This window comes from Silene latifolia, chromosome 2, assembly GCF_048544455.1.
Source record: "Silene latifolia isolate original U9 population chromosome 2, ASM4854445v1, whole genome shotgun sequence".
Lineage (NCBI taxonomy): Eukaryota > Viridiplantae > Streptophyta > Magnoliopsida > Caryophyllales > Caryophyllaceae > Silene > Silene latifolia.
Window position 1 is genome coordinate 187403314 of NC_133527.1, and position 11383 is coordinate 187414696.

Consider the following 11383-nt stretch of genomic DNA (forward strand, 5'->3'; position numbering starts at 1 on the left):
ACACCTTCTAAACGGATTAATCTGGTTGGGTATGGGTCCGTTAATTTAGGGTCTGGATTGTTTGGATTTGCAAAAAATTATCCGGGGCACACGATTAGTATGCGATAATAAATAATGTAATGAGTTAGACGGATCTGATGGCAAACGGATCAATCGGGATGGGTTGGATTGGGCGGAGCAATTTGGTTCGGGTTTTTGGGTTTGCAATAACTCGGATCAAGTCAGTGATTTTCGGGTCAGTAGTAATCAAACACAAAATCTCGTTATAGACGGCACATATCCGTCTAGCTAAAGACGAGTCAAATACAATACCACATTCCTAATAGAACAAGCAACAAGTGAGATGTTGGGGGCTAAAAATGTTATCACTTTCAAGTTATTTGACCTTTTTTTAGCTATAGATAGCAAGACTAGCTGGTAATCAAATTATGTGGGGATAGGGTTCAGTGTGCGGTAATAAGCATTCGAATCAGTTGAATAGGGTCTGTCAATTCGGGTTTCTGGTTAGATTCGAGTCCACAATTCAGGTGCAAGACAATTTCAAGTTGCGTTATTTGAGCAGGTCGGTTTTGGCTGACTAAGTAGAATAATAATTGCGAAAAATGGAGCTAAGTGAATTTGGCAAACCCTATTTAAAAAAGCTTCGGTCATATGTATCGTGTTTCGAACTACTAAATAAACCACGACCTAGCTCATCGAAAAGATAGGAGTTTTGAATTCAGGTTTGACCGATGCCCAAACATGGATACTTTATCTATAAATACTATTAAAAGGCTAGCCTAAAAATGCCACGTAGACAATGCCACATGAGATGAAAAAAAGCCACGTAACAATGTGACTTGGCAAACTAATATGACATGGATTATCCAATTAATTATTATATTGCATTAATTTAAAATACTTATTTTCTTTAAAAATCCATCCATATTCCATTAGCTTTAAAATTAATAACTAAAAAAAAACTACAATAAAAAAATACGCATTAATTATAAGTTAATAATTTCAAAATATTTCATATGGAGTAGTATTATATGTATTCGAAATAAAAAAAAAAAAAAAAAAAAAAAAAACCTGAATACATAAGAAATTAAGAACGAAGATGAATAAATGAAGTTGAAAAAAAAAATTTGTATTATCACTAATTCATTACTTTTTTTTAAAGGCATTAAAAGGGTAACCTTAAAAGGCCACGTAGACAAAGCCACACAGGCGAAAAAAAAGCCACGCGTGCATTACGAATGCCACATCTATAAATCTATATAATTTATACTATATAGTTAAAAAGCAACTTAATACATTTAAGTTTTTTGCCATGTAGTATTATCATAATTAAATTCTATTAATTTATATTGTTAATATTAAGGCTACTTTAATAAATTTATTAAAATTCATTATAAGGTTTAGTAATATTTTTTTTATGTGGAAACCACAAGATCATGATTTAAATTATAAAAATAAATTAAGAATTTAGTCTCATCATTTAAATCATTCAATTTGTTCATCTAACTCCTCCTTAACCATAAATATAGTAGCTAAAAGGTCTTATATAGTAAATAAAAAATATAATAATTTGGATTATAAAGCTACTAATATCTACAAATTTATAAATATAATTAAAAAGAAAACCAAAATATCTATCATCATCAATATGTCATATTTTAACTATATAGTTAAAAGGCAGCTTAATACATTTAATTTTTTGCCATGTAGGATTATCATAATTAAATTCTATTAATTTATATTGTTAATATTAAGGCTATTTTAATAAATTTATTAAAGCTCATTATAAGGTTTAGTAAAATTTATTTTTGTGTGGAAACCATAAGATCATGATATAAATTATAAAAATAAATTAAAATTTACTTTCATCATTTAAATCATTCAAGTTGTTCATCTAACTCCTCCTTAACCATAAAGATAGTAGCTAAAAGGTCTGATATGTAGTAAATAAAAAAATCTAATAATTTGGATTATAAAGCTACTAATATCTACAAATTTATAAATATAATTAAAAGGAAAACCAAAATATCTATCATCATCAATATGTCATATTTTAATTACATATACAAGATAACTTTCTAAACGACTTTCATGCAAAGTGGAGTTTACATGAAAAAAAAATAAAAATAAAAAAAATAATAATAATAATAATAATAATAATTTATTAATAAATTATTATTATTATTATTATTATTATTATTATTATTATTATTATTATTATTATTATTATTATTATTATTATTATTATTATTATTATTATTATTATTATTATTAATGCAAACCTTTTACATACCATTTCTCATTTTCCCATATTTATGTTTATATTACACTTCATAATAATGAAAAATGGATGCTCAAAAGTCATGAACTTGATCTTTATTTACACCTATATTAAATTTGTTAATAATGAAAAAATAATATTTAATAGCCATAAAACGCATCCTCAATTGTTTATATATTTTTTATGGAAGGCAAAATTTGTAAGCAGAAAATTTCTTATCTCTATCGTTAGTAGAATGGTATGTGTCACCGATATTATTAACTAATTTTTTATATTTTTTTATTGGAAGTTTCATTGGGTTATGAAGTGTTCCTCACATTTTCAATTTCGCGTATGTGTTTGTTTTGTTCTCATTTAGGTGCTATAAAGATTATTTATTGTGTTAAACTCTTCTAAGGTAAATATACTTACATCTCTACGATTTGATTATCATTCCCTCTTTTTTTCATTACTTAAGGTGAAACTAACTTAATAACGATAATATTGCATAAAACAAATTCCACTATTATTGTATTACTTTTTTTTAATATGTATGATTTATTGAAGAAAGAAGATTATATGGAGAAGTGAAATACTAAGATTGCTTAAACAACTATATTTTACATATTAACCAAAGATTGGTGACATCAACGTAGAACCGTGGATGATTAATAATTTTTTGAGCATTTATTATACTCCCTCCTATTCCGAATAACTGTCCCATTTGCCATTTCCATCTATTCACATAACTGTCCCATTTGCCATATTTGGACATGTTTTTTTACTTTCCTACCCTTGGCTCTTTTCTGTATTTACCACTCCAACCATCTATAAACCATCATATTCAATACTTTTCATTATTTAACTCCTATATTCTTACCCCTATACAATAATTTTCATTATTTTAAATCCATTCCTTAATTTTCGTGCCATTGTCCAAATGGGACAGTTATTCGGAATAAGAGGGAGTATATATTTTGAAATATCACAAAAAGGTGGAAAATTTGAGGGGATGACATAACATTTTTTTGTATAATATTGTTTAATAGGTGAAGTATTCGGCAATAATGATCCAATTGTTGTTCAAGTTGTTGCTGCTTTAAATTTTTTAGTTCCGCAATTTATTATTGTATTAGCTTCTATTTTATGGGGGTATGAAATGTTAGTTTTGTCATAACATTTTTAATTGTGTATTTTATGTTATTTTTTAATTGTTGATGAAATTTTGATATCTAATTTGTGAGGGTGCTCTATTTTTGGGGATCTTTGTTTGATAATATAGTTTTGTTTAATTTGATTATATGAATACTTATATTATTAATTCATTTTAGCTTGCATTAAGTTACTTTAGTTTTGATAGGGGTATCTTAGTATATCTAATGTATGAAATTTTAATTTCTGATAAACTATTGATAAAAGACTAATTGAATTTATACAACCCTTAAAACATGAAAACCGTAAATTGAATTGATCGTAGTATGTTATTGTATTAATTCACTAAAGTATTACACTAGAAACAGAACAACCCGTGAATTTCACGGGTCACAAAACTAGTATATATTTCTTTAAAATCTATATAATAAATAGTATAAAAAGACTAACATTGAGTACATTTTTAAATGACATGTGATATAACAACATGATTTCAAGAAGTCATATTACAAATCTCATCATCATAATTATTTTCTTTTATGTCCCCTAATATTTATTCTTACAATTACAATATTAGAAAAAATTAAAGAAGACAATAACTTTTTATCTTCTTCCAATTCAATACTTTATTCAAATCACCACAAGCATTTAACCATACTTTTCATCTTCTTTCTCCATAACGCATTTCTTAAGTTTCTTTATAATGATTCATATTTTTAGTTTACCTTAAAACTTTTGATGATATTATGACTTCTTAATTACTACAGTACTTTTTTTTTTAGATGATAATGTTTATTCCATGAGCACAACAATAGACATGCATTTTTATTATAATTTTTTATCAACCTACAACTAATTCGTTTTTCTCATGTTCTCTATTCCATGATAACATTTTACTATATTGGTCAAACTCATTTGATAATATTTTAAATATACTCGGTATATCTTATGCAATTTTGTATTTCGTGTACAATTGATTTTGGCATAATAATAATTTGTACAATTGATTGAATTTTCAGCAGCATGGCATACTTGGAGATCAATACGTGCAAATGACAATCGACAAGTATGTGGATTTTTTTAAGAGGATGATGTTTTTCATTTTTTTCCTTGGAATTTTTTTTGGGAGATTTTCCTATTTTAATTATTAATACAAAACTCATTTGATAATATTTTACATATACTCGGTATATCTTATACAATTTTGTGTTTTATGTACAATTGATTTTGGCATAATACTATTTTGTACAATTGATTGAATTTTCAGGAGCATGACATACTTGGAGATCAATACGTGCAAATGACAGTTGACAAATATGTGGATTTTTTAAGAGGTAGCATGATGTTTCTCATTTTTTTTCTTGGAATTTCTTTTTTTGGGAGATTTTCCTATTTTAATTATTAATATATGACAATCGGTGAGTATAGAACACAATTTAAGAATTATCAATTTTTTTATTTAAGATATTAGTTCAATATCAGTTAACACGATAGTTGATGTTGGAGGATGTGTTCATATGGATGATCAAATATGAAGCTGAATGGAGTAATCACCATATTGAGGATGTATTTTTATGTCGTTCATTTTAATTGATATTAGCCTATCTATTTTTGTTCCAATAATTATGCTAAGGTTTTAGCCTATTAGTTATTCTTGGCCTTTTAGTTGTAGTGATAGTATCGACACAACATTGACAGATAATTCTTACATGAGAAAAAAACCCATCAAATGATAATTAAATTTGAAATGGAGACACACATAGTCAATGTATTCAATTACTATATTAGTCTTACTTCATTCACTTTGTTAGGCTATTTTTCTTTTAGCTATTGAAGGAGAAAAACTTGACCGCCGTTGGTAAATTGACGGTTAAGAGACTCCTCAATCTCCGGAGCACCAATATTTTGAAGTTACATAATACATAACCCATGTATAAGTATTAATCATTGATTTCTATATAAACAACTTATGTCTATATACATGTAATTAGACTATTTAATTTGAGTATGATGAATTGAGAATGCACACTACTACAGATACAGGCTATAACAACGGTCAAAAACCGTTGTTATATAAAAAAGCGGACGTTGTTAAAGCGTCCGTTGTAGAAGGTTTTAACAACGGTTGGTTTACTTAAGGAAACCGTTGTTAAAACTATTAACCACGGTTTTATGTATAAAAAACCGTTGTGGAAAGTGTGACTCAATTTTGGGGGGAAAGTTATAACAACGGGTTGTAATATACAAAACCGTTGTTATAACTAAAGACAACGGGTTGTTTTAAAATAACCGTTGTTGTTTGTTCTTAAAAAATAAAATAAAAATAAATTAAATATTACTAGATGCATGCATAATTACTACTGTTAGAATTCCAATGCATGCATTATTACCGACATTCACCGTACATATGAACGGATAATATGGAATGAGAAGGGTTAGTAATAGGATTTGAAGCAGCATTATTGAGAGAGATGATGATGATTATGGCACAACTTCCTAACATATATATTAATTAAAAAGCAATTAACTCAACCCACACATTGCTTAGTATAAATACATTGCATATCTCAACTAACATTTCCATTATCTCATATATTCATCTCCAAACTCTAATCGTTAAAACAAACTCTACTTAATCTTTCAAATCAAACTCAAAAACTCTAAGAAAATGAATGATTTCATCCTAAAGACTCTTACCATGATCGAGAACAACAACAACTTCATCCGCCGGTTCCTCCATATTGAGGAAAGTTTCAGGAGCTACCTTGCGGAAGCTCGATCCGCACTGGAGCACGCCAAAGAAGATGGCTTGACGGAGCGGAAGCGATTGCGGCTATATGACGATATAAAGAATCTGGCGAACGGAACCTCCAACTAGCCAAGGAGGAGAGGATGGATACGATAGAGCACAATAAGATCCTCCATGAAAATATAAGAATTGCATTTTTACATATGTAATTTTTTTTTTTTTTTAATTTATGTATTTATAAATATATATATATATATATATATATATTAATTATGTTTATCTTACTTCTTCATCTTGCTTCTTCATTGTTTTAGTAACTAATTATGCGAACAATACTTAAACAAATAACATAATGGTCGATAAAAACACATATATGCAAAAGAAATAAATAGAAAAAGAAAATAATGACGATGACAAAGGATGTGGCGAGATTTACGATAAATACGAACGTAATAGACGATGAAATCACAATGACGGCGAGAAGATAAAGCGACGATGAGAAAGAGAGAAATAGAGAAAGAGAGAAAGAGAGTGTGTATGTGTTTTGTGTTTGTTTGTCTGCTTTGTTTGTGTTTGTGTATTAAGGGTTGTGTTTTGTGGGCCGCAGACTTACATTTTTGTGGTTTATAGTATGGAAGGTATTGACAACGGTTATTAAACAACAACCGTTGTGAAATATGTTTTAACAACGGTTGTAAAAAACACCCGTTGTTGAATAAGTTTTAACAACGGGTTTCAAAAATAACCGTTGTAATTACTTTTCACTAACTTTGCGCCAAATTATTAACAACGGTTGTGCATGTGTGACCCGTTGTTAAAACTAATAACAACGGTTTTTATAACCATACCCGTTGTAATTTATTTTAGTAAAATTCGCGCCATACATTCTACAACGTCTATTGTGATTTTCGTGAATAATCGTTGTTAAAGGGGCGTTGTAGTTGCCTAAATTTGTAGTAGTGGCAAATCATTACTGAATTTACGAGTTAACATAAATCATGAATCATCAGAGCAATGAGCAGCGTCATCCGTTCAACATATACATTAAAAAAAACTCTCTATTAAATGCCTAAATCTCATTAATTTACTAGGTTGTTAATAGAGGAGAAGAAGAGTTACTCATGATTAGATTTTTTTTTGTATCTTTTACAAAGACCCACATTTTAACGACAAATACAATGCCTCTATTCCCCACTAATCTCATGTTATTATTATTGTTGTTGTTTATATTACCGTGTTAGTATGTTCAATCTCATTATTTACATCCTATTTTATCGTCTGCAATGTTTTCAAATCAAAATATATTTTATACAAGTAGTATTAATAAAAAAAGGAAATTGTATAGGACCCGTGATTTTTCACGGGTTGCAAAACTAGTTATGTATTGAAATTGTATGGTATTACAATATGAGGGAGATATATCATATTTGATAGGAACTTAAAACTACACACTTAGAAATGATTTTTACACCCATATTGATTGTAGTATGCGAGAGTGTTTAGAATGTAGCTAATTAACCAAACTTGTCAAGCGATCTTTACACCAATATTCTACTATGAGAATGTTCTATAACGTAGCTAAACTAACCAAAATTATCAATTTAATATTCGTCGTCTCTAACAACGGCGCCAAAAACTTGATAAATGTTTTAATTACTCGCAAGTATACGAGTATGTCAATTAGTATTGCGAGTACCTGAAGGATAGTGATTATGGCTCTATATTTGTTTGGTCGATTCTAGTTTAGTTCAAGTCAAAGGTGTGGGGTTTGCTGGACTAGTAATCAAGACAACTAAACAAGATAAGGTTTCAAGGGCTAATTAACTAAGGGGTTATTTAGTTCACCATGGGAAGATGAAACTCTTATGAAGTTCATGTGAATTGCGATTGGTTACCATGTGGGAAGTGAATTCATGTGGGAAGTTGTACTTACCAATTGGGGGGATAGGTAAACAAGTTTCTACATTATGAAGGAATTAAAGTTCCTCGGAAAGTTCTAATTCCCATGAAATGGCCAAGCAAACAACACCGCATTTAGGGTGCGTTTGGATAGCAAAAGTGGATGGGACGGGAGGGAAGTGAGAAGGAGGGGAGAGAAATGGAGGTAAGGGAAGGGGAGTGCAAATGGGGTGTGGGTATTTGGATACAATTTCCTTCCAAATCTTGTTTATTATGGAGATATTTTAATTTGCCTTGGAGGAGGGAAAATGTATCCCTCCAAATCCCTCCCCTATTTCCTTCCGCCCTTATTTGTTATCTAAACAATGAATTTTAAATCTCCTACTCTCTCTCCCTTCATTTTTCCTTCAAATCTCTCAATCCAAACACATCATTAACTCCATAAGCAATTCATGGGAAGTTCTACTTCCCATGATTTAAGAGGGTAACCAAACAACCCTTAATTCTAAATAGAGAACATTTGAATCCGACTAGAGCTAACCAAATTAGAGACTCCTTAAGAATAGGAAACACTAGTAACAGTTATAGAATGAGTGAAATCGATAAAAGGAAACCGGCGAGGGATTCAGGGGGTCTATGATAAGTAGTGACGAGTTTATAGAGGCTAAAATGAATGACTGGAATTGAGACTGAAATTTAACACGGCGGTTAGGAGTGCTAAACTCTCTCAAGTCCACTGCCATAATAAAATAATTACCCAACTGACCCACTCTCATGCTCGCAATTGCCCTCGGTAACTCTTAACAAAACCTTACTCACTTTCATTGATTCATTGGCTTTAGGTTCCAAAACAGTCGCTATGATACCACTTTGTAACATCCTTATCTACAACGGTGCCTTACTAAGGCCTACCTTAGCACATGAGAGTGCTACCATATCGATTTCATGAGGTGAAGTATATCAAATAAACCATAAAAGAACGTTTATTGAAAAGTAAATGATGTTTAATCAAATACAATGCCAAACTTAAAATCCAAAACTGGAATACAACTCCGAGAATAAAGTGATTAGCTAAGTCTAAACATGACAGCGGAAGCTAGCTAAATGAATCGTCGGTGTCCCGTCCATGCCCGCAGCCAAACTTAACATATCATAGTTGCTCAATCCACTACTCCCCATTTGCCGGAAATATTAAATGGTTCACCACTGCTTTGGAAACATTACAAGGTCAGCCAACTATACAATTAATCATAAGTTCACAATACATAACTAAACCAAAACAATCCAATCCTATGACAATCATCAATTCCCAACTCCAATAACTAGTGTCTGAACCGCAACCCAGACACGACTACACCCCGCAGTGAGTAGTCCTGCCAGGTTACCCATTGCAACAGGTAACCCACTGCGCTAGTGGTAGACCGCAGTCACGCCACCTAAAGCCCCGCTCGTCGTAACGAGCGAACATGAGAGTGAAGACCATCTCGCGACAATGGCTTCACAATCATTACTAGCAATACCAACGATAGCACAATACCACAATGATACTACATCGTTGATAATCATAGAAACACCACACCAACTCACAATTAACCATATAGAAGAATTGAGTAGACAAGCCCTACCTAACTAGCAATCCACGAATCAACAATCAATGCTCTAGTAAGGCTCCTCTACAAAATCGTCACCTAAACAACGATAATCAATCAATACCAAAACAAGATCTAACACTAATTATCCATTTCCCCCAATTAATCAGAATTAGGGTTTGCAATCAAACTCTAACCAACAATAATAACTGATTAATGACACTAGAGACTTAGTAATGCGATTAACACGAAATTTAGGACCCCAAATGCTTCAACTTGTCTTTATCCTCACATGTGAGTTTTATTTGAGCTGTCACAAGCTTGTGACGGATCGTCACAAATGAGAATTTGTGATAATAACATAAGATTTATTTCAATATTCCTTGGGTGTTGAAGTTCTCTTCTTATTTACTTTTACATCATAACTTAATAGACTCTATGATTTTAAATTTATCAATTTTGTTTTTTCTTATTACGGAATCATAATTGCTAACTATTGGAACAAGTACGTTAAAATATTAGATATATTTTTTTTTGGGTGACAAAGGGAACCATGGACGGTTCGAAAAGATGATTCATGTTAGTCGACCTCAAATCATTTTGGGATTAAGGCTCTAATGTTGTTGTTGTTGTTGTTGGTGACAAAGGGAACCAAAGCAGCTATTTTTGGTGCGCACCGGGTAAATCTCTAGACTTCCGTGATAGCTCGTAAATCCAAAAAATGGCATACTAAAAAGGAAAAATTACAAATAACCACCACGTATTTGCGTTTTTTTACAAATTACCACCACATATTTGCATTTTTACAAATAACCCCCAAACTTCAATGTATATTCCCAAATCACCACCGTATTTTTATCCCGAGCACCGTTTTTCTTATTTTCCGACTTATTATATGACGATTTACGTAAAATACCAAGACTGCCCTCTTTAAATCACACAAACACACTCTACCCAAATAAACACAACATTTTTCCAATTCAATCAATTTCCCTAAATCCCCAATTTTAACACCCAATAACATCCCTTCTGCTTGACTCAACTCCACATGAATTTTAACGTAAAAATCTTGCTTACAGTGACGAATCAGTACAAATGACCAAACTTTCTGCATCTCAACAATAACACATACATTGTTCGGAACCAAATAAACTTAATCTTATTACAAATTACAACATACTCCGTGTCTATATTACAAAAAACTAATCTTTATATTCAGATCCAATCTCATATACATAAACTTAATTTTAATCTTAAAATACATGATTAATAAACATCAATGACATGTCATGAAGAACATGAAACGACATAAAACCTTTTTTTCATTATTATTTATTGTTTTAGGGCTCAACAAACCTTAATCGAAACGATGAAGGCATCATTGTGATTGCTTGAGCAATTCCTAGCATGCCCAGATGGCGAAAACGGAAAACACCTCGACATCCTTGCAAATTTTCTTAACAAAATTCAATCTTTTTCACTTTCTGTCTCTAAAACAAGAACCCTAATTTTTGTAACTAATTTGAAATTAATAATCCGATAAAACCCTTGACTTTTATAAAAATTAATGAAAAGGGTTTATAGATCTGTATATGAGAAGTCTAATTTGATTGATAATTTGATAAATTTGGGAATTGACGATTTGGAAAAAATTAGGGATTTGGGGAAATTGATTGAACTGGGAAAATGATGTGTTATTTGGGTAGAGTGTGTTTGTATGTGTGATTAAATTAG